General features: G+C 30.5%; 1 protein-coding gene across 1 annotated transcript in view; it reads left to right on the forward strand.

The window, feature by feature from the left end:
- Positions 1-23,913, forward strand: part of LOC124532596 (phospholipase B1, membrane-associated-like) — a 39,669-nt gene that overhangs the window by 873 nt on the left and 14,883 nt on the right. The gene's annotated exons all lie outside the window — the stretch shown is intronic.

Below are 23,913 nucleotides of genomic sequence, written 5' to 3' on the forward strand. Positions count from 1 at the left end.
TAAGTACTGAAATAATCGCGTAAATAAATGTTATAAGCTTTTTTGTAATTTACTCAAAATAAAGTCAAACCATGTAATAGATTAAAAGTGCATATAACGAAGAGTTAAGCATCAACTAGTTATCAGATGTGATGATATTCGAAGTATAAGTGTAGTCGTTATCATTCATAATATCTATTTTATCGGCTTCTATAGACCATACTGACGTTGCCAGCGTGCACGATAGAAAAAACGCTAATAAAACTTTTTGATACTTCGATATATATGTTACTTGTCCAAAAAATGGCCACTACATTTTTTTTTAAATGCCTAGCGTATTTTTCCATTTCTAATAGAAGAGTAAGAGACTATTTCACTAAATAGAAAGGTATGAAAGGACAACATTTTTAATTAGAATAATTACCATATACTTACCTAAATTATTAATATATACATAATATTATCTAAAAAAGTAACACTTATAGTTTGAATTTCTACATACGACCTTTTACCTTGTATTGTTAATTTTTTTAATCAAAATTTAATAATAATTTTGAATGCTTATCTTTGTTCATTACATTTAATATATATTATATTACATATAATTTAGTATAAAACGATACTTATAATAGCAGCAATAAAGATTATTATTATTAAAAAATAAATTTATACTTCGCATTAAATCTATGATTTATAACAAACCTTGGCACATGAAGTTATATTTGTCTGGTAATAACTCTAATGAAAGGTGAGTATATTTCATCGATTAAGTTAATTTAAATGACGATGGCAAGATAGCACGAATTTTTGTAAAAACATTTCCTATAATTTCTTATTTAAATAAAAAAAAAAAAACGTGCTGGCATTTTCTTATCTTATATGAGGAAGTCTCAGTAATTTAGTTGATATGAGTCTTTTTAAATTATCAGTCATCATCAAGTTTTGGTGAACCTTAAAACAATTTAATCCAAACGTATAAAATTACGGCATAAAAATTTCTTAATCAGTATTGTATAATATCAGCCATTGAATTTAATTATTTATATAACACATGAAAAATATTAATTAATTGTAAGTGTTTTTTATTATAAACTGCGCTGGTTAAGTACGCAGTACGCGTGCGCATGCGCAAGATATAACGGCCCTACGCTATGCAAATCGCATAACAGAATTTCGCTTAAAATTCATGTTTTGTTCTGTTCTTGTTACATAGTTATATAAGACAGACAATTATTTGCGACTTTTTTTCCTCGTTGTTTCGATAATACATTTAAAAACTCTGTTTTCAGAGTTCCTTCTGTTTTAAGAACGTTTGTGCTGATTTTTTTGAATACTAGCCTGTGTATTGACACTACTTAAAAATTACGATTTTTGTATAGGTATATATTAAAATTGCTTTGCAATAATTAACTTAAACTATCTATTCATTATAAAACTCTATTTTTTTTAAACTACTAAAACAATACATAATTGTACAAATATTATCTACCTCTACCTTAGCTTTTTAGACTATAATCTGCCCGTCTCGACTTACTCGTCACCGGGTACAATAAGATACTATATAATATTTTAAAATAGAAGAACAAATCTAAAGAGAAAAAAAAAATTTTGTTACGACTAGGAAATAAGACATTTTCGGCTTTTCTCGATCAAAACATATTATACATAATATAAACCTTTTTGAATGTATCTGTTCATATGTATCTGTATATAAATTAGCAGCGTACATTGAAAGATCTTTTCTTCTATCTTCTTGAGATAACTAGTGACTTTGTTTGATACTACGTACCTACGTAGAGGATTTTATATTGCGTTTCAATAAATGAAATGTATTATATAGATAACAAAGGAACTTTTTAAATGATCGGAATACCTTTTCGATCTTTAAAAAACGATCTCTGCCAGGCAACCTTTGGGAAGACGACCAATTGCAATTTATGTAGTAATAAACATAAAGTACGTGAATAGAACGTATACATTGAAAAACGAATTTGTTCATGAGATTTATGAAATAATTCCTGTTATAAATGATCTCAAATAAATTACATGTGAAGCAGTATAACAGTAAAATATATATTATAATGTGATACACATGATATCGGTAATGAGGACGATGTTGTACAGTAAAATTTAGTTTTACTGCATATTAAATAAAAATTTACGTCACGACGAAATTGATATTAAAATAAATTAAAAAATATAGTAATAGTACTATTAGTAAGAAATGGTGGGTTAAAAAATGCAAGCGTGTCATAACTTATAAACATATTTTGTTTATAATTAACGCAAAGAAGTCAGCAAAACAATGGAGCCGTTTGCCGTTACTGCATACGAGACGTGTGTCGAGTGTATGCCTTGGCGGGTCTTTTTTTATGGAATAGGTTGGCGGACGAGCATATGGGTCACCTGGGGATGGTAAGTGGTCACCATCACCCATAGACAATGACGCTGTAAGAAATATTAACTATTCCTTAAATCGTCAATACGCCATCAACCTTGGGAACCAAGATGCTATGTCCCTTGAGCCTGTACTTTGGCTCACTTACCCTTCAAACCGGAACACAACAATACTGAGTACTGTTATTTGGCGGTAGAATAACTGATGAGTGGGTGGTATCTACCCAGGCGGGCTTGCACAAAGCTCTACCACCAAATTAAGTTCTCACAATACAGAGACAGTCTTTATCTCGAGACCCGCCTGTGTATGCACTGGTGGGTCTCACAATTATTCATAAACTGCGTTTCTTTGACCACTAGACAAACTACAATAAAATTATAATTACTTTTTTCTTGTAGTAAATTTATTGAATATAAAAGCTGTTAAATTCGCACGGAACCCTTGATAAGCGAGTAAGATTCGCATTTTGTAAGTACGAAATGTAAATGTCGCTTGTACGATATTTATAATTGCGTAATAAACGTGAATATTATTCAGTTTATTCTAAAGGTATTGCTCCGATTTCATTACTGAGCTACTTCCAAAAACCGACATGTTTACATTGCAAATAATTAATGTAGGTAAATATATATATTTTTATTTTTTAACGTAATTTATGTATGTTGTAATGACGATATGCCATGTACCAATTAAAAACAATACAAAAGAGTATTTATATAAAGTTTTTTTTTTAACTTTAATAATTTATTTTTAACAAAATTAAAATACGTGATTTTTATTCATCGTTTCAAAAATGATATATAATTTTCGAAACAATACATTTAAATTAAAATGAATTGTTTCGAAATTTATATTGTATGAAAAAAAAACCTGCCAGAAAGTCAGTAGTTACTCTTCTTCATGTCATATACACCTACATATATCTCATAATCATATACAATTTAATGTGCGTAACAATATGTTAGTAACTTAGTTTTTTTTTTATTGCTTTTGTTTCGGATTACTTGAAAAGTAATTACTACAACTTAAAACTTAAAAGGTTAGTGTAAATACATATAAAATTATATAGCGGTATAGATTCTATATTGCATTGACAAGTACTAAAAAACTACAACAAATGTTTTATTCTAAATGCAACACAATATGTACATCCTGTGTACCTATTTTATGATGATGATGATGAATTTTCACTACGATTTTTTTCCACAACCGTGACAAGAGGGCTGATTCTCTTTATTTATAAAAATAAAATACTATCTAATTCGATTAATTAAAATATAGACACGAAGTAGCCAAAGACAATATTATGTGGATATACATTAATGAATAAATTAAAATACAGAATATAAAACCCGGTGGTAGATTAAATTTGATTAGACTTATGAAATGACAATTCAAAGGGGTTTTCAGAGTTTATACAGAGTTGCAACCAGTCAACGTCTTCCTAATGGGCAAACATTCAGATTACAGATTGTCGCTATGATAAGCAGAGTTTTAAACTATGATATGCAATGAAGTGCATGGAACACCGTGATTGGAAATATTTTTTGGAGTTGCATCTGTGATCTTCGCTTAAGTTAATTCTTACACATATCTATCGTTTAAATAAAATTTATCTATTTCGAGTATTGTTCTTTTTCGTAATCTCTCTATCTAAAGATATTATATATTAAGATATTATATATTAAAATTGACACTTATAATATTTCGAAAAACACAATTCGATTTCTTTGGGTTATAGCATTTTCTTCATATGTTTTCTTTTACAAATAATTTCGACTGTGACTTTGTATACAAGTTATGGGGCTGTAATTTTCGTATTTTTTCATGCTTATACTTTGGGTGTGAGATAAAATGCCGCGCCTGGTGCAATACGAATACACCGGCTCCAAAACTAACAATAATTGTAACTACATTATATAATCGTTAATAGATTTTTAAGTAGTCTAATATATTTCATTTAGTTACTTAGGAGAAGTCTAAAAAATATTTTTATCATGGTTTTATTTTTGTTAAACTTTTGTTTACATTAGCAATAATATGGACGGATTTCATTGGTCAATTTATTAATCATCTTATGTTTTAATCGATCATAATTCCTTACAATATATTTGTTAGTTTCACGCTTCATTCAATAATTTATCACCATATTATGGTTTGACAATAATAAAAAAGAGCGCAAAAATACTGTTTCTCCCATGATAATCGAAAGATATCTCAGAATCAGCTTTTGGAATCATAAAAAACGAGAATCTTAACCGAAGACTCTGAGTCAACCGAGTCAAACCCAGGGCAATTACAACTGGTCATGTGTTAATCAATATAATTATAATTCATCCTGTGATGAAGAAAAACATCGTCAGGAAACCAGCACATGGTAGATCTACAAACCGCAATAAAGCAGATCTGTGGAGAGGCCTCAAAAAACTTCTCCTTTAAAAAGAGAAATGAACAGGCTGGTATTGTACTTTAATGTTTCAATATTTATTTTAAATACTCGATTGACCATAACAGGATATTCAGGACTTAAGGTCCGAAGACATTCTCTAACAGTCAGCAACCTCTAGGCTACTACAAATACATGTAGGGGTTATAACAAATATTATTATATCTATGTTGTGATTATTTTAAACTTTTTTAGTTATAGTAAAGTTGTCATAACTGATATTTTTATTTATCCTTCTTTCATTACTTTAAAAATTGCAGATTCGAAGATAAATAATTTATTTTATACAGTAACAGAAAATTTACAATCAATAAGAAAGTGAAATGCTTCTATTTTGAATAAAGATATTTGAATTTGAATTGATTGCTAAAATCTTTCCCCATGTTGCATCCATGAGTAAAGAGTAATTTGATTACAATCAGTAATATTCGTATACACGCAACATCGAGTTATATCATAATATTAATATTTTTATAATTGCATTTATTATGAAATTAATGTTGATTTCACAGACGGTACAGACAGGTTGTACTGATATTTTCATTGTCTGTTCACATAATAAAATTAGCGACCCGCAGCTTAACACACAGCCCCACAAATATTATTTTTAAATATTATAACGTATTTTATAATTCGATTTTTAAATTTAAATTATTAAACCTTTTTTTTTATTCGAAAAACCGAGGCATGGGAGAGTGTTCATGTGAAATTGACTCCGTCATTGAGAATTATTATTTATTTAAATAATTACGCATTGAATTGGTTTTTAACATAAGATGTCACAGGAAGCTGTAAAATGTAGGTACTGATCTGGAGTATCGTGTGTATTGCTAGCCTGCTTTATTCGAGTTTTACTTGCACCTTTCGTATTGTCAAATCGATCTAGGTGTACGTAAGAAGTTGATTGTAAACAGTTTTTAATTTTTTGAAATATATATTTTGCGGATGTCTGTTTGCGGAACCCAGTAGAGAGATTTTATGTCAACGAGAAATACTTTGTATAGTTGTGTTTGGATTGGAAGCTAGTGTAACTACAGGGACATAACATCTTAGTTTCCAAAGTTGTTGGCACATTGGCAATGTAAAGATTGATTTATTACAGCGGTAATATCAATGGGTGGTGGTATCCAGTAAACATCAGATGGCCCATTAATTGACCCTTACAGATAATACGAAAATCCTTTTCGAAATCATAAATTAAAAATATGGATAAAGCTCTATATACGATTATACCAATGGTAACTGGTAAAATAGTACAATGTGGAGTTAGCAGTTGTTTATTTTCCTGTTTCTTTTCAGTAGAATATATGTGCCGAAATTATAATAAATTTTACTTTAATTAACTCTTGAAATATACAAAAAATTAATTGATACAGTGTTGTATAATTGTTGGTGACTTTCTCAACAATTGTAAATACAGAAAATGCTAATTATTCCGGTGGATCGGCACCTTTATAATATAAATGAAACGGAAAGTATAATTGGACCTTTATTGCATAATCAAAATTGAATCTTTTGTGATTGGATCATGTCTCAAACAGGATGCAGGGATTAACTGCATTTATAATTACAGTAACCAGATTAGTCGTTAGGTATGTATGGCATAAATCAGTGGATAATAGATGTTATACTTTATAGTTTAATTAAGTTTTTATAGCTCCTTAACGCTATTAGACAGCACTGGAACCCTGTATGCAGAAGTTATGTAGAAGATGTGTTGTTTTAGCTTATGACTATAATAAATTATTTTTATTTGAGTCGAGATATCCCAGCGGCTAGATCGCGTGAATCTTAACTGACGATTGGGGGTTCAAACCCATTCAAGCCCTACTAAATATTCATGTGCTTAATTTGTGCTTTATAATTCATCTCGTGCTCGGCGGTGAAGGCAAACATCGTGAGGAAATCTGCATGTGTCTAATTTCATAGAAATTTTGTCACGTGTGTATTCCATCAAACCGCATTGGAACAACATGATGAAATATGTTCCAAACCTTCTCCTTAAAGGGAGAGGAGGCCGTAGGTCAGCGGTAAGAAATTTACAGCCTGTTGTTTTTGTTGTTTGTTGATCTTTCTTTTAATGTTTCAAATTTAAATTAAGGATATATGTTCTAATATTCTTATTAACTCTTCCTTTTATGCCACTTGTGTTGGGAGGCATATGAGGACAATAGTCCAAGGGCCGTCTCCTTTTGATTGATACTGCGATTTATTACATCTCTAGGCGGTTCATAAACGTTAAATGTATCTTATAAGAATCATCACTAGATATAAGATACATTAGTAAAATTATACAGTATCGAATAAAAAAAAGAATTAACATAAAGGTCGAAATTAAAAAATATATATATTTATTATTTTATTTATTGTTAGTATAAGGGAACTTCTATTTAATTCCATCGCTGATTTGAAATCATCACAGACGTGCGGGCCGTGAAGTCAAGTTATTATCGTCGTAATCTCGTTTATTTGAATCGTGACAGATAAGTAAATATCTACGGAGAATAAAGGAAATCCTGAGTGAGAGGAACAAATGGTTTCTATATTTCACTAATTTATTATTTAATTACGTATAGTAAATAAAGAAATGGTCACTGAAAAATCATAAATAGTCAAAAACCAATTATATCCATTATTAATAAATTACTATTGTTAATAAATATGTATAGTGTTTTTTATTATGCAATTAATAAATAAAAACACTTTTCATAATAACGCACCACATACATACATTGTTAACAAACGATTTAATCACACCTTTTAAATTTTCTATTAAATTATATATACCTACGAGTAGTCGCAATTGTTATAAAATACATATCTATAGATACTGACATGTTTTATAAAACGTATAGCAAATACCGATAATTTTTTATTATAATTATGTAATTATTGGCATTTTACGTCAACGCAGTGTTTATCCAGTTGACTTGAAACATTATACGGATGATATAGGCGTGAAGGTTTTTAGCGTAATTATCGATCATCAACATGAGTCGCGCAGGCTGTATGGATAATTGGTGAGCATTAGCTGTTACTCGATAAAGCTACACTGCAATAATCAATATTCATTCCAAGCTTATAAGATATCTCTTTAAAACCAGCGTAGTCGACTTGGTAACACCAGTATTATCTCTTTTTCTAGATGTTCATGCATTTTCTTTTTGGTAACTGTTAAACTTTTTAGTACATATCTAAACAACGACACATCTCAACGCTATCAATATTAAAATCAGTGTTTAAATTAAGTCTTTTCGATGGAATAAGAAATTCAAGGAAAATTATGATTAAAAAATATTAATTGAAATTTAAAATGCCTCTGTAATGTGTATTTCGTAACTATCGTAATGTGAATTTACGAGTGAACCATACGTAAAGTAAACATCACCTTTCATAACGCGATTAGGACAGCAAATCCTTAACTTTCGATAGCCTTGAAGTTGCAACAGATTTAGCGACGGTATGTTATTACTTTATTTGGTAAAAAGGTCATACAGTCTGCAAGCGCATTACGAATGAGAATAGTTAAAATGAGATCGTAGGATATTGGTACATTGACATTGGGTTGCATATGTGTTTTACTTTATGCAATGTGCACAACCTGCTCCGGATAGAACGGTCTTGAACGTGACGATCTGAAACAGAAAGTAAATGGAGCACCCGAGCAAGTTTAAATTATAATTTACTAGCGCCCTTGCTTCTCACGGGTATTATACTGATACTAAATATACTACATAATTTGTTTATTAACGAAATCATTTCTAAACTTCTAAAATAATCAGTGTTTCTTTACTATATTGTCCATGTATTATATATACAAAAACTTTCCTCTCGATTTACTCTATGTATTAAAAATATCGCATCAAAATCCGTTGCGTAATTTTAAAGATCTAAGCATACATAGGGCCAGACAGTGGTGAGCGACTTTGTTTTATACTATGTAATGATAATAAAGTTTGAATAATTTATTTAAACTAAAGGAGAATTGTTAAATTTCATTGGTGGAAAATAGTAACTATAGGTACTTATGTTATTGCCGATTCTTCTAGAATCTAAACATGGTAATAAACATTTTGTAAACAATTTTATATCGGTTGTAGGAATATTCAAAAACACAATTAAATAAAAGCCTTCATAATTGAGACAACTTTACGTAGTAACGTAGTATCAAAGCTCAAGTCAAATTATTCCTTCCTAAATCTGTTTCAGGGTATGATTTAAAATTAATATTCCTCGTATTTGAACCGTTAATCATGTATAATTTTATAACGACTCATTAACGACGCTTTCGCACACGTTTTCGTCCAGTATCAAAAACCGACAAAGACAGCATACAAATGATGTAAGAAAGAACGAGACATCAGAGCCACCGCACTCGTACACTTGGTGTGCTCAAAGGCGTATAATGAATCGAATTTACTTAATGCGATAACTGTTTTAAACTTCAGCAATCATATAGATAATTAAATAAAGCATTGAATTAAAGTACCTATTTTGGCTTCTCATAATTTATTATATTACATTACGTAATTATTACAGTATGGTTTCGAACACTGCGGGAGAAGGATGGTGATATTTGCGTCATAAAAAAAATTTCCACTCGTGTAATCGAGTTGATCTCTTTCGTAAAACGAATGTCCTTCTCCAAAATCTTCAAGGTCATGTGAAAGTTGCAAGACCGATCTTGACTCTTCGTTACTATCGTATCCTCATAATACTATGCGCAATATTTTTTTTTAATTAGGACAACCAACAGTAGATATACATCTATCAAAATAAAAATAAATTACATATAAAAATTATCTAGGTAAAAGTTCTTACATGTAGCCTCACGTAGTTTTACTCGATATATGAAATATATTGTTTCATCGGTCGGGTTTTCCTAGTTTAGGGGTACAGGGCCTCTGTGAGATATGTATTTGATATGAGAACAATAAATATATTTTTGATTTAATTTGATTGGACAACATCACATACATTACTCTGATCCCAATGTAAGTAGCTAAAGTACTCATGTTATGGAAAATCAGAAATAACGACGTTACTATCAAGGGTCTGGGTGTTGATAGTAAAGACAACATAGAGATTTAATGAGCTTTTTTACATCGACTTGGTCGGGAATCGTACCTCTGAGTGCCGTATCCAATAAAGCCGGTGTACACACTACTCGACTACCGAAGTCGGTCAAATGATTATCTCAATCTAATCTCAATGATACTTTCGATCTGATGTATTTTTTTTCCATATCAATTATATTAATATTGGTGATGTTTTGAAGATCGACTATTGAAGAATGGAATACGATAATCTATTTGTATGCTTTGGTGTCTGAACAGGTTTCGCCGCCTATCGTATCGTCTTTTTTGTCTCTATATTTTCTCCGTCCGTCGTGTCTATCAAATGTTTTTTACTAGAGCTGTCAATAGACCTGTCAATTAGTATTAGCCAAATGATAAGTTTAAACATTGACATTATTGTACATTGATACCGCAATAATAAAACATAAAAATATGTTGTATGTTGTAAATCTCATTTATTAAATGAGATTTTTTTGTATTGCCTTCCTGAAAAAGCTATTGCGCTAATATTAATTTACACCAGAAAGTGAGTGTTTCGGAACTTTTAGTATTATACTTGGCGGCTAACGTCTGTGAAAAACATTCTGTATCCATATAAAACCTACATTTCGAATCAGTGGTTAATTTCGATTTTATTTCATCTTATGAAATGTTAAAAGTTTGTTATTAGATTTTTAAACAGTGTATAAAAGTGTAGAATCAATAATATATTATTTTCATTTAAGATATTGATATCATGTAACTGGATGACCGCAAACGGTCTTTGCTTAAATTATTTAAAAAAAATAATTAGTATTTAAAAACCGAATGTGAGTTAACATATTATTTTTATTTGGCAAGAAATAAGAAGGGCCGTGGAGCGTATCATTAATATCTCAAGGCTAAAGCACTGTAATTACAAGACTTTCACACGTTTTCATATGACTTTACTTAAGCGGATATAAGCGGTGAAGAAAAAAAAAGTAGAATTTATGAAACTGTGTCTGAAATCCATTCATAGCTGACACTAAATACGTTGTCTGTTCTCACGTCAGCAAACAGCGCGTTAGGAATTACGTTTTTGTCATAATATTAGAATGATTTTTGTTGCGGATTGCGTTCTAACTGTTGTAATATTATCACAATATAATCATGGAGAACGTACAACAGTAATTTAGATGATTAATTGATTATTTCAAACGCAATAATCGTTAAGACTATTTACATGAGAACAATAGTGCCAGGGTATTGTACTGGGGCATGAAATCTTTTGGACAATATTCGTGCTAACAATAATTGCCTTTTGAACGATAGTTGAAAAGCACGAGTATGGACTCACACAGTTGATGGCAACGTGCTTGTGCTTGTCGTATTCGAGCTTGCGATTTTTGGTTAAGATTTTGCTGTGTAATTAGGACATTTCAGTATTTTATGTTCATTAAGCGGTCGGGATTATTCTAAGCAGTACCTTACAATAATCAAATCAGATCAAAATAAACTTTATTCAAGTAGGCTTTTATAAGCACTTTTGAATCGTCATTTTACAATTAAGTGAAGCTACCACCGGTTCGGAAAGTAGATTCCACCGATCTGATACCGAGGAGAACTGGCAAGAAACTCAGTAGTTACTCTGTTTTAACATTTAAAAAAAAGTCATGTAAGTTAAATACAATAATTTAAATTAATCTATCCTGCTTGAAAGTCAACAGGTATTAACTCCACGCATCTTGTATCGAATAATATGCTTTTTTTACCAATGTATTTTTTAAAAACGATTTGAATTTACGAAACGGCAAAGTTAAAAATAAAAAAAAATTACGATCGAGATCGACACGTATTATTGGTCTGTACATTGACATAATGTAATATATATTTGTTTAAACCGTTCTGTATTAACCCCTCCCGTGCAAACCGGCCCGAATAGCTAATAATTGATAATTAAATTATTGTACCTCGTCCCAAATTTATTTTACAACCAGTCCTCTCTCCAAAGGTTGCCTGGAAGAGATCGTTATTTAGCGATAAGGCCGTCCGTTGTATTAATGCAACTTTAAATGTTAATCCTTGACGACCTCCGTGGTCCAGTAGTGTGTATACCGGTTTTCATGGGTACGCCACTCCGAGGTCCCGGGTTAGATTCCCGGCCGAATCGATGTGGATTATGATTAGTTTTCTATGTTGTCTTGATTCTGGGTATTTGTGGTACCGTCGTTACTTCTGATTTTCCATAATACAAGTACTTTAGCTTTTTACATTTGGATCAGAGTAATGTATGTGATGTTGTCTCATATTTATTTAATTAGAAAAATATATAATATAACATTAAGAGTTGATGCAATAAAGTATACAAAAAAAATTAACGCGATCTTACCTTGAAGTCAAGCATCCTTTTACCCATGACTCAATTTCAGATATTACAAATTATATATCGGAGAGCATTTAATAATTAGTTATACCTAAGCATGTGAATGTTCCACATAATTAATTTTTAAACAATACTTATAATTTAACGTGCATGTAATGTGCACTTATTATATAGTTTATCTATTGTTTAATTTAAGATATGTTTTTGTTTATAACATTTCGCTTACATTGTATTATTTTTAACTTAATTCTCACGCGTTTTAGACGTTTTTTCGTTTCTTTAATTGTTTTTTTTTTTAATATTTTTATATGTGTCATTTAAGCAGCAATTAAACAATATACTAACTATTATTACAGATATATAAGTATACTACTATCTTTCGGCATAATTCTTACTCTAACATAACCTTTTGGGTACCTGTCAATGTCCATAGATTCTCTCAAAAATCTATTTCAATATACCACAAACAATAAATATGAAGCATATATAAAATAAAAATAAAATTTATATTAAAATAGTGTCCTTTAACAAAGTTGTATGGAATATGTCAATAAGTAAAAAAATACTAAAATTGTTTATGTCTTAAGATAATGGTAGATTGTCTTTGATTAGAGATTAGATATTATGTATGTAATAACAGGATCATTTAGTAAAATGGACTATTATGCATTTGTTTTTCTATACTACATTTATGAACGTTCGATTATGGAAAATTTCGTAGAATGTTTTCTGAATTTATTATAAGCACAGATGAAACACATGACCCCGTATCTACAGGGCCATCTTGGTGTGTGTATATTGTACATATATGTAAATACTTAATAATTTTGTAATATATTTGGAAAGGTTAAATCTCATGTTACAGGATAAATTGTTTCAAAATGTTAATATTTCAAAAAGTTAAACCGGCCACGGGTCCGCTCCACTTCGTAATCACCTTCCTTGCATCATGCTAACCTGTTCAGGGCATTGATATTTGGCATTCCTTGTTCACTTAACTATATTATTATTGAGCGAATTCCTATCATGGCAAATAAAACCCTACAAAATAGAAAAGAACTAATCATTTTTATGACAAGTAATAAATTCAATAAACAAACATCGTTTAAATTGACCTAGTTAAGTCGAATTCGTATTCTTATTTGTGCATATTAGCTAATCTGCTTTTACTGTATTAACATGTCCTTGTATTCATTATCTGCGTTTATTATGTATTGATTGCCAACGTGGGTGATGGGTATAACCTGACTTGTCATATATTTTACCGTCAAACAACAATAATCATTGCATAATTGTTGTGTTCCGGTTTCGACTGGCTCACTAGTGTAACTGCAGGATAGAGGGACATAATATTTTAGTTCCGAATGTTGATACCGCCATTTTTATTGACATCATCAAAACAAATACACACCCTGGCTGTAGTGTTCAGTATGCAATGCAAAATGAATCGATTGCATGTTCTAACACAGGTAATCACCACTGAATTTTTATGCGCTTAATTTGTATTTATAATTCGTCTCGTGGACGACGGTGAAGAAAAACATCGTGGGTAAACCTGCGTGTATCTAATTTAAAAGACATTTTAGCACTTGTCTATCCACCAAGCATCGTGCAAATCGGCGGAATAAGTGTCAAACATTCTCTACAAAAGGGAGATGGGCCTTATCCCAGCAGTGACATTTACTGTTACTAACCTAACCATCGTGCATTATTTCAATCCCGTAGGATAGTATTAATTTAGATCGAAAGATTTGACACAAATTAACTGGCAGTTATGATAAAACAAAAACAGTAATTTGTGTCATACTGTTTTCAATTTACAATTCTTTTCTTATAAAAAAAAAACTCTTTTTTTTTCTTTTTTGGGTCAGACTAACACCTATTACTTAGCTTGAATTTTTGTGCTTACGATGGCAACCTGCTAACACTTTATTTGGGGATGCTTTCAAAGTTGCTCTGTAGGTTGGTGTCAAATTCTTAAAATAGCTTATCTGAAATGTTCATTTCATTTTGTCGGTTTCACATACATTTACCATCGTTTGATTAAATTTAACCGGTTATTAATCAATGTCATAAAACCAATTAATTTTACTACACTAGATTTGATTTTTAACAGCACTAATGTGTGCACTACTTCAGTACAATTGGTTATAAGTCTTTCCCTCTCAATAAAAGGGTAAATTTAATAAAAGCTTGTAAATAAGCATCGTGGTCTAGACATTCCTTCTCCTTTTTTTATCGCTACAAAAATGCGTTTTGCGTTTCCCCCGCATAAATTTGGGGGACTCTGGAGACCCCAGGACGCCTAGCGCACCCTAGTACACCGGAATACCCACTACAAAACCAGCGGCACCCTTTTCGTCCCCTCGGCGGGATTGCATTCGCATTTAAAAACCAGTGTTCAGCAAATTAATCAGCTTTTTATTGTGACTACTAAATATATTTCTTCTATAAGTTATGTACGAGTAAACAGATATATAATTCAGGTTATAGAATAGACGTATAACGGATACAGATCGGATATAAATAGGATTGAAACATAAATCATAACAAATTATTTTTGTAATTCGAATCGTAAAGACGACGATCGTATGTTTCATTCACTTTACAATTTACCATTTAAATTTGGCGACATAGGAAACGACACCATTTCAAAGGTCATCCGTTGAAATTATGTTATTTCATAAAAAATAAACCATACATTTGTTCTTCAATTTCAGTTTTGTATCCTTTCACCCTGACTACATACCTACATCAATACAATACACACACGCGTATTGCTAAATTCTTGTTTATGTTTTAAACGGTAACTTATTGATTATGTGGTATCATCAATCTGCAAACTTATTGCGGTATTTAGCAAGAAGGAATTTTGAAATTCATATTTCCATATACAGTATCGCCGCAATCATTATTAAATAAGCATTTATATATTCGCAATAATATTTTATTTAATCTCTTCTACGATTTCAATTTTCCATAATAATGGATATTTTTATGGCATTAATACCAGGGCTATTGTGCCAACTTTTGGTAATTGGTTACCACTATCACCAATACGCTTCCAACCTTGGGAATTGAGATGTTATATCTCTTGAAAAAATACTAATACTTTCGAATTACTTATTCAGTAAATTATATTTTACATTGCTGTTCAAAGGCGAGAAGTGTCTCCTCTTCTAAAGGAATTGTAATTTAATCCAGTTACTTAATCTAAAAAAGAGATTAATTATGTCCAAATTATAAACATGAAAACTGCGGTTCAATCAGCGGTATAACTAGATTTGAGGCTGCGCCGCCGTGAAGTAAAATTCCAGGCCCTCTATTCTTTGGGCCACCTCGACTTTTAATCATATAATGCATAAAATATACAAGAAACGAATATTTTAAACTGTTTGTCTAAACATATAAACTTATGAGTAAGTTTATTATATTTATATGGGATGATATTTTTGTGAATACTATCGATCAAGCTCGTACAACTTCATAATATAAAAACAATATACTCTCAAGTTTTCAATATTACACATATTGAAAACGTAATTGTAATTTAGAAGATAGGTTTAACCATAATGATTATACCGTACAGTAAACAATCCCTGTGTGTCTCATATTATAGTTTATGCGAATTCCATCCAATTTATCATATTAAAACTATAGAATAAGGGTTATAATAGCTCGCGACTAATCAAGAAATTCATGTTAGTGTTCTAACCGCTTATTATCTTTTACAACCTTTGTGTATAATATTTATATCTAAAGCTCTTAAGTATTATAAGATAAAACGAATTAATATGATGTTTTGCAAAATGTAATCAAAGTGAACATGCACTTGTAAATGGTCATCTGGATGGAATTTAGATTACACCGAGATAAGCAAGAAAAACAATAAAGAACATTGGTTCCTCACATTTTATATTTTGTATGCCGGGAGTAGGAAGTGAAAAACTTGACTTTTAACAGAACACCACTAAGTATGTATGGTCTTAACGTGTTGTTATAGGAAACATGTGGCGAATACAATTCTGCTTTATCTATGGCCATTCATCAAGTAAGATACAGCATATTAGTCATCCCAAATATATACATATGTATATGTAGGGTTTCGACTGTCTATATAATGGAAAACTTTGTTGTATCTACTGCAATTATAATATCGTCGTATTTCATGCCAACCAAAAACATAGGTTAGAAATTTTTGGACTGTGATTGTACAATATGTTAGGTCCGTTTCAGGCCAACATCATTTAGGACAGGGGCCTTGCTTTTTAATGTTTCTTAAATTTTCCGATGAGTCTTAACAAACAAAATATTTGACCTTAACGAACCTAATTATCGGTTGAGGTCATTACCATTTCACAATTCTAAGATAAATAAAACTTAGATTTACATATTCTATGTGATTTGCTAACAGCTCTGCTATTTATTAATATGCCTCTATTATTATTGCAATGAACTTTTAAATATTTAAATATACCTACATATGTAGTTTATATTCACTTAACTTTTTTAGAAATTGCCAATAATGATTCCTCTATATTCAAAAGGGTATACTCATCTACATCATCATCATCCTACCTTTATTCCAATTCTCCTTGGGGTCGGCGCAGCATGTCTTCTCCTTCCATGTTTCTCTCTCAGACGTCATCTCACAAGTAACATTCTTTCTAATCATATCGTCTTTCATACAATCAATCCATCGTTTTTTTGGTCGTCCTCTACCTATCAAAAGGACTTACTAAATATAAAAAAATTACATTTGTTTTTCTCTTTTTGTAGACTCGAAAAAAATTTACACGATCAGCAATATTCTATAAAGGAACATATACCCATATTTAAAGTGAGTATTTATGCGCCCCAGACGTATAGATATATGAAAAGGTTTTTTTGATTATTTATCAAATATAAACAATGATAAAAGTATTTAATCTAATAGTTTTATAAGATAGTTAATATTTAGCCAGTGACATGATCAATACATACTGTGACCATAGCATGTCGTTTTAAATAGTTAAAGAGATTATTTATGTCTTCGCACGTATTTATCTTTAAATGCGTTTACGAAATCAGCGAGAACATACAACAACAAAATTGCAAATCGATCATAAAATATAAACAGCGAGAGATTTACTGCGGGAACAGCGCATTGTTATGTCATGTTGAACTTAAATATACTTATAGTACGATATAACTTAGACGTAGCATTGGCAAAATTCGTATAACCGATCACATCTGAATTAACTACACTATCCCAAATTATCAATATTTATTTCTTAAGTGAATATGATCTTTACGCAAACGTAATAACTTGTAATATTATGTGACCTAATACATTCGTCAAATTGACACGTCGATTTACATGCACTTGCTTTCTCGGGTTGAACTGACACGACAATCTAGAGTCGAATAGCGTCGAATGGCGATAGGGAGCTATTGATATTGGTTGAGTAAATCAGCAGTACCTAATCGGTTTTATTGAATTTGCCGATGCTACATCTAAGTTGTGTCGTACTATACTTGCTAACGTTTGACGATTCAATTTAAAAAGTTTATTCAATAATGCGTATATCAATATTATGTAAATTTATATAGTATATATAACTTCAATTTACATAATATTGGTTTGGACTTTGTCTTCGATAACTATTCGTGAGTTGAGATACGTTTCGGTAACGCTTTCGCTATCTTTAAACATCTGACGTATCACTGAAGCAATCTCTTATGAGAATTGCAAGTTATTTAAACTCAAGTATTGAACTATTAGCGATTAAAGTCTGAAATAAAAGCGGTATTTTTAATGGGCCATTGGTAATGGTCAAAATAAAATAATTAATTGTACTTTCACGATCAATGCATCGCCAAAACACATGTATGTCACTTGGACAGATACAGCTTTGGCTTATTAAACTCAAATGAGTTTGTTCAAACCCTTCGACGAAAATCCAAAGCTCTCTTAGTAAGGAGAAAAGTTATACTTATCGGAGTCGGAGTATTCCCAGTCCTTGGCATTGCTTAATGGGTGGAATAAATTCTAAAAATTTCAAATTGGAAAAAAATAGATGACATATCACGTTTTAATGGAATCTGAACGAAACTCAGCCGAGAGAAAATACATTTCACCGAGATTTTCCTCTATCATAGAGAACCAAGACGCTATATAGGATATTTAAGTGTTCTATAAATAGTTAATGTACTCATAATTACTAATTATATAATGAAAACCTAAAATTACGGAAGTAACAAAACTCCCTCTAATAAATTAGACTTCAAAAAAGGATTTTCAACTGAGCCCTCAAATAATATAGAATCCCTTTTTCTCAGCTAATTCTCATTACTCGCTACTCAACTGGTGATAATGTCAAAACCAGTAGGGACAACTGCATAAACCAATAATAAAAACAAAGCCTTCTCGATAACAATAACTTAGGGATTATGTTTTTTTTACGGTATAGGTTGGCGGACGAGCATATGGGCCTATATTAATGACGATGATTTACGATATTTACATAAAAATGATATCCTAGTAAATTTTATGCTTGAATTACGAATGACGTCCGACCTTAAAATCTGTATTCTTGGTTTAATAACGCTGTTTTAAATATAGAATTTATTTTTAGTTATAACCTTAGTCAGATTTTTTAATGATATTAGTAGGCTGTCGAGCAAATTGGACACTTGGAGACAAAGGCGTTGTAAGAAATATCAACCATTTCTTACAACGCCATTGTGCCAACAACTTTATGAACTAAGATGTTATGTCCCTTGTGCCTGTTACACTGGCTCATTCACTCATCAAACTAGAACACAACAACATAGGGTACTACTGATCGATAGAATATCTGATAAATGAGTGGTGAGGTAGTATATAGAACCATAAGAAATACATGCATATTGCAAACTTATTCCTTATACAGTGCTAGCTATAAATTAGTTAAAAATTAGTATGTGTACGTGAATAATAAATTATCATACTATTTACAATAAAATAAAAATTATGTAATTGTAAAGTTATATGTTAACTGTGAATATTATTAACAAATATTTGAACGATAAAATATAATTTTCTTTTATTTGGTATGTAATATGACCTTTTTATGAAATCATATGAAATATGCGTAAGTAGATTGATCAATAATGTAAAAAATTTAAGACCAGTAAGTACATTCAGAGTTTTTAATTAGGAAGAAATTTTCCAGTTCATCCGACATCTGTTAATATTATTAGGATTTTTCCTTCATAAATCATCAATTATAACAAATACGCACAGTAATAAATACTTTATTAAACGAAATATATTTTTGAATTGTTAAGTCAAAAATAATGATAATGATAAAATTAACCAAACTGTCTAATTTTATTGACTTTACAATTCTTGGAATAAAATAAAACAAACACAAATCCATTTACATTAAATCAATGACATTAATACAATTTCTAATTACGCGGGAGGATCTTAACAATACTCTAAAGCAGAATGGATAACGTTCTGAAATTGATCACACTTATTTTTAGTAAATCAAAGATAATAAAAATATATACTTAATTAAAATATATACTTACTATTAATACTATAATTAGATAGATAAGTATCTCTAATAGTACTAGATTTTCACAATTTTAAACAAATAATTAGCATAGATAATATCAACAACACCAACATATGATGCTCTATGCTCCTTCGCAAAAGCTGAATGAATCGGTAATCACAAAAGCTTAATGAAAAATTGGGACAGCTTTCACCTTACTGATTTTTGACCTTCTGCAAAGGTTAAAGGCTATGTAATGTATATTAAAGCCAAATTTTATCGAATCCATAAATACAATAAAAGGGGAAAGTTCCAAAAACAAATAGTTAATTTATGTTATGAGAAATTGCACTGATTCTGTTTATTTCCCGTGAATTATGTTAACGTATAAATACAACTTTTTAAGTAATAATATATATCACTCTAGAATATATAACTACTTAATTAGTCCTATATCCCAATAAAAAAAAAACATATCAGACATAATTATAATCAAAGTCAAAAAACTTTGTTGAATTAAGAGAATCATCTTTTATTGATTGTCGAAATTTTTGTTTACTAAAAATTGTTGTAGACAAAATACAGACGAATTGATAACCTCCTCCTTTTTGAAGTCGATTGAAAATAGGTGTATTTGATAATATTTGTTCGTGAGTGAATTACGTTAATTAGTGTGTGATGTGCAAATTTAATTAAACTAATTGCGAAATGTAATATTAATATAATGACATATATGTTGCTTATACTAAATCAGTGATTTTATTTTATAAAATGGGAGTTGAATGGAAAAGAGCAGTTTGGATTGGCCAAATCGTATTTTTTCTTAAATCACAACCTGTACTTACATTCAATAGCGGTGTAGCTTGCAGCGGCTACGACGGGACGGCATTTTTAAAGATATAAACGTATTTAACCGGTTTTTATGTAATCACACTTGTTGTTGATTTTTAGAGATCCCTATAAAAAATCTCCGATAAAAGTTTCGTCGCGAGAATTCGTTGTGCTTTTAAGTTAATTAACAATGTTTATTCATTTATATTTCATTGTGAATAATTTCTATACAACACAAGTGTTTAGTTAAAACTTCACACACACCGACACCGACTCCAAATATAACAATAATTATAACTACATGATATAATCGTTAATCGACTTTTAAGTAGTCTAATATTTTTCATTTCATTTAACTTAGGAAGACTCTAAAAAATATGTTGAATACGCAATTATTTTTATTACTTTTTCGTGCATATTCATTTGTTTTAAAATAGTATGTTGTTTGAAGTCGGTTTTTCTTTTTGTTACAATTTTATTTATTTTTTGATTTTAAGCGAAGCTGATGTTGACTAACTAATTTTTTTTAATATGGATAAATTAAGCGTTCCGTTTATATGAGTCAGAAACTACTTCGAGGACAATTTCAAAGGAAACTTGCGAATAAAGCAAAAATAGACTTTCGAAAATGCGGATTTAATACGTCACGCGGCGTAAACTACAAGGATCCCTCGAAAGAGCTGTAATCGAACTCAGCAAAAAAACTTTGAAAAAGACCAACTATATTTCGTACATCATATGACATCACATCACATACACAAAATTTGATTAAAGATAGTAAGAAATTCTGCCCCATATCGCACCCTAACTGCGAGCCGTATAGGAGTTCCATCACTACATAGTATAAAACAAAGTCGCTTTCTCTGTCCCTATATCTTTAAATCTACGCAACGGATTTTGATGCGGTTTTTTTTAAAAGATAGTGTGATTCAAGGGGAAGGTTTGTGTATATAATACATGAACAATGTAGTAAAGAAACACTGATAATTTTAGAAGTTTGCGATGTGATGTCGTATATAAACAAATTCTGTAGTATATTTAGTATCAGTATTGCACCCGTGCGAAGCCGGGGTGGGTAGCTAGTTGATTATAATATTCGACTATGATAATTACATAAACATAACCACATTACGGAAGGTGACTCAAATATCCAAATAACCTATAAATAAAAGATTCGACCGAGTATCGCTAACGTGCTCCTCAGAATTGTTCCGTTCCCTTCCGTTCCGTTACTTTGTCATGGATCCTGTGCTCAGAACCGTACCAAACTTTCACCAAATTACCCTTGAAGTATATATTTTATAATAAAAAAAGAATTATCTAAATTGGTTAACGTGATTTTCAGTTATTCACCTATTTGTCGCGCATATACATGTCGTTTTCACATGGATACCATCATCGGAAAAAAAAATAAAAAAAATGGGACCCCACGGGAAGCACTACCTTTCAAACAAAAAAAAAATTATCAAAATCGGTCCACCCAGTGAAAAGTTATGAGGTAACAAACATAAAAAAAAAAAAAAAAAAAAAATACAGACGAATTGATAACCTCCTCCTTTTGGAAGTCGGTTGAAAACCAATACAAAGGGTATCATAATAATCGGTTCATAAATAAAAAATATAAATACTTGAAAATATACAGACGCATTAAAACCTCTTTTTGACGTCGATAAAAAAATACTTAACTCCGCAAGAAGGCCTTATTGGGATTTATTTAAGACTCATATGAATTAGTATTAGATATTTCCAAAAGCAGTAAAGCCTACTAGCTTATTTCGTAAACTCTCAATTAATGTAGAATGTCTCAAGACACTTTACGGTTGTGAATGGCTCGTGCAAGAAACTTTACACATTATCTTCATTCAATTCATACCGTATAATTCAAATTGCAACCTAAATAATCATATAAGGTACTTGCGGGTAACAAGGGCCACCTTATTTAAAACCAAGATATTAAGAATAATAATGAATAGAAAATAAAACGCTATTTATCAAATTATTATTCATTTCTTTATTATTTGAAAAAGTACAGTCAACACGGTTACGTTAACATAATATCAAGTACAAAGTCGTTTTTAAAAAAGCTTTCAGTGGCCCTATTTATACTTATGTAGTTTATTAAGGGCCATTTTCTAAATATCCAGAATAACCAAATAACAAAAAATAAACTATAATTACAAATTACAAAAACAATTTTTGACTTTTAAGAAAGAAAAACATATTTAAATTCACTTTCATAACAAATAAAAACAACACATGGACCTTATTAAACCTAAGTAACAAATTTTCACTTCGAAAATGTGTTTTAAACATTAAATTGAAAAGAATTATAATAATTACGAACACCTCTTACATCTCTATATATATCGACACTATAAATTAGAAAAAGAAATATGTTTATCAAACATAAGTGGCCCTTATTGGACTCACGTAATTTGTACTTTATAATAATAACGATATTACTTACTGATTTGAGTCTAAAGGAACTAAATTGAATATCACAATTCGTAAAAATAGTAATGTACGCCTAACAAGGCTTATTTTTACGATAATATATAATAAAAAATAACTAAATTGAAAAATCTAAGGTTGTCAAGTCTTATTTGAGATCAAGTTAAGTTTCTCAGTCTTCTAATTGCACATTGGACAAGCAAAATCCGTATCTTCTTTAGTAAGTCCCACGCATGCTTCATGAAACCACTTTTGGCATAATGGACACTGTCGCATATCTTCTAATCTTTCTGTATTACATGCATAACAGTACCATCTATCATTAGTATCAATTTCATCTCTACTTAATTTGCTTTTCTTCTTTGATTCTTTCACTTTTTTTCCTTTTTCGCACCTTCTAGAACGATCCTTAATGTTTACTTTTCGCCGGTGACCCTCCTTCAGATTTGATTTCCGTTGCTTCTCTATATCAGTATCACTTATATTTCTTTCTCTTTTCTTATTCTTCTCTTTATGAGTTTGCCTTTCTTCAAATAAATTTTTAGTAACAATCTGAGCTTTGTAATTAATTGCTTTACGTTTTGGGTTTTGTTTGACAATGGCAAAGTTTGGTGTTGGTATGAGCTCTTGAAATGATTTCTTTCTCTCTTGTAACTTTCTTAGTGGTACATCATCTTCAGAATTTTCGTCACTTGTGACAGGTCTTAAGCTCTTCGTAGCTTTTACATGCCTAGCAGTTATCTGCTTGATGGGAGTGCGATCTTGCTTAGTTGCAGAATTTTCATTTTCATTGTCTGTTGAACTCGAGTATATGCCGAAGAAAGACTTCGTGCCGGGTTCATTGAGCATTTTCGTCAATT

This window comes from Vanessa cardui, chromosome 9 (genome assembly GCF_905220365.1).
Source record: "Vanessa cardui chromosome 9, ilVanCard2.1, whole genome shotgun sequence".
Taxonomy (NCBI): domain Eukaryota; kingdom Metazoa; phylum Arthropoda; class Insecta; order Lepidoptera; family Nymphalidae; genus Vanessa; species Vanessa cardui.